Here is a 2,940-nt window from a genome sequence, read left to right as displayed (position 1 = left end):
ATCTTCCCCATATCTGGTATTTTTCTTTTGATACAACAGACACTTGCTTTTTACCGACCGAATTTAAAAAAAAAGGGTTTTTAGTTCTAAAACATTTTATAACTGCTTAAATATTTTAACTTTAACGTTATATTGTTGATATTTAACCCATCTCAATTTCTAGACCATTAGACATGTAGCAAACAGAGCGTTTAAAGCGTTTTCCAATACTCATGTTTACTTTCCTACTAACGATGATCTAAACTAAATTGCTAAATAATTGCAATACCATTAATAAGCAACACTGAGTAACATTTATATCTAAACTAGCTTTCGCCCGCTATTCCGTCTGCGTGGAATAAAAAAAAAGTGTGTAGCCTATGTGTTCTTACAGATTCTCCTTTATATCTATACCAAATTTCATCGAAATCCGTTCAGTCGTTTAGGCTACAAACTCTAACAAACATCCATCCATCCATCTAAACTTTCGCATTTATAATATTAGTAAGATATGAAAAAAAAAACATAATTTAAGTCCCTTTCTCTTTACCACCCTTTTCTTATAAGAAGAGGATGGGAAGAGGAAGTGGATTTGACATAGGAGGAGATGCATAGGATGGGGAGATATCCGCTTTATGTGCATCTCCTCCTCTGTCGGATAAGGGTAGGCAACGCATCTGCAATTACAGTTGTCTATGGGCAGCGGTCGCTTCGCCACTTTGGCGGATTCAGGTGGCCGCTTGCTCGTTTGCCACCTTTTGTTATAAAAAAAAACTCTCAAGTGGGAAAGGTACCATAAACTGCCAACATTAGGGAAGTAAGATTTTTATTGTAACATTTGCAATTGGGAATTTGAGAAATGTAAACAATAAAATTTATGCGGATGAAGCCGCACGGGAACAGCTAGCAGTAAAATAAATAACTTGAGCAACCCAGCATAATCTCTAATCAAAGATTCAAATTCATTAAACCTCTCTTGCCTTGCTGGATGTCAATAATAACCACGGTTACCCGATTTTTCCCCCCTTTTCCTACTAATAAAGAGGATACATTTGTATTTTTGTATGTTTTGGATTAACACTTAAACATTAAAAAGCTACATTATCAGTGAGTAACAAAGGCTACATTTATTATTATTTTTTAATTTAACGAGGCAAAGTCGAGAGCAACAACTAGTCTATACTTAAACTAAAAGAGGAAAACTATGTCTGTTTGATTGTAATGAATAGGTTCAAAAACTACTCGGCCGATTTTAAAAATTCTTTCGCCGTTAGAAAAGTAATTTATCTCTGAATAACATAGGCTTGTTTTTATTTCTTTTTTATTGATTTTAAATTTCACGCGAACGGAGTCTCGAGTAAAAGCTAGTCTTCTATAAAACAATTGTACTGTGTTTAAGAAAGGTTGCTTTGGATGTATACTAGTGTTTGTGTTCTAAAATAACTAATGAAAAAGCACGATTTTCATAAAATTTGGTTTTAATTAATTCGTAGGAACATGAATGATTTTGTTAAAAGAAATCCCGAACATCGTCGGAATAATTTTACGATGTTTTACGAAAGCATTCCTACATACATTCTAAATTCATGATTTTGTTAACGCTTCCACAAACAGTCTTTTGATAAAACTGTAATTCAGTATTCCATGTATATATTTGAATGATTAATGTAATGCATATTTGATAAAGCCATATTTTTATTTCTCAGTTTACAATGTACTTGTTGACATTTGTACTAAATGAACAGAGATTCAAATAATACATAGAGTAGGCATTGTTGACAATTCACTTGAAACATTTTTCACATAATCTCACTAACGTTATCTGTTAAGAGATCTTCAAAACCACATGTTAATATAATTTTAATTGTCAATAGGTGTCCTTAAAAATATTTAAAGATCTGTATTTCATTTCATAACTCTGTTTAGTTTATTTTATAACATAGATGCAGCCTATTATAATATTTGTGAAATGTTATATTGCATGTTACAAGGTCACGAGGTGACGTACTAAACTTGATACCTGATATAGTATTCAGAGAAAGAACCGGTGAAAAAATGTTTACTGCCTAGTCTATACATTTCTTAAAAGTCTTTGTAAACGTGCATTTTGGATTACTCGTAAACTCGTATAGAGCGTCTGTTTTTTCGATTTTCTTAGATACGTTGAACCGATCGTACGGTGAAGGAAAACAAGAGAGGTGCACATATCAGTGAATAAATTTTAAAACATTTGTGAAGTCAACCCGTAGGGGGCTAACGTTATCCCTAACTTAGGTGGACTCTGAGCCCCTGATTAACAACGTATAGCGGCGTATATCTTCTAAACTGATCTCCATCTTTGACACAGATGTAGAACACATTATGGTAAAATGCATTGGCTATTTACTATGTTTTTTTTTTAAATTTCGATCGCACGAAATCGCGGACAAAAACTATTATAGTAAATTACGTTTATACTGAAAATCGAAAAGTTAAGATTTTTCTTTGTGTTTTTATCGCGTCTTTTAGTTTACTTTTGTTGGATTTAATCACGGAAGGCGGTTTAAATCCCACATATGTTTCACCTCGACTCTTAATTAGTGCTGTGGTTTCGAATGTCCAACGACTAACGGAGTTTTAAATAGGTCAACTTTTAACTACCATCGTTTTGTGAACATATCCGTAAAAAATAAAACCTCATGGGTTTTAAATTACTCTCCATTGCTTTTATTTCGCTCACTTGTCCTTCAGAATCTGAAGATAACATTTCGGTTTAGCTTATATTGAAGCTCATCAATTTGAATGTAGGTGCTTAAATTCCTCTATTCACTTAGTAATTCTCGCTTTAATAGTATCACGAATCTACCTTTAAGTCACCGGCGATTATTAAATCGCGATTAAATTAACGCGCGTTAACAACGTGATAAGTAAACAAAGCGCAATAATAAAAGCCAAACCGTGCAGACCGCTGTAGCTATGTAC

This window comes from Papilio polytes, unplaced genomic scaffold (assembly GCF_000836215.1).
Source record: "Papilio polytes unplaced genomic scaffold, Ppol_1.0 DF823835.1, whole genome shotgun sequence".
Taxonomy (NCBI): Eukaryota; Metazoa; Arthropoda; class Insecta; order Lepidoptera; family Papilionidae; genus Papilio; species Papilio polytes.
The sequence above is the reverse complement of the archived record's forward strand: the minus strand, read 5'-3'. Positions refer to the sequence as shown.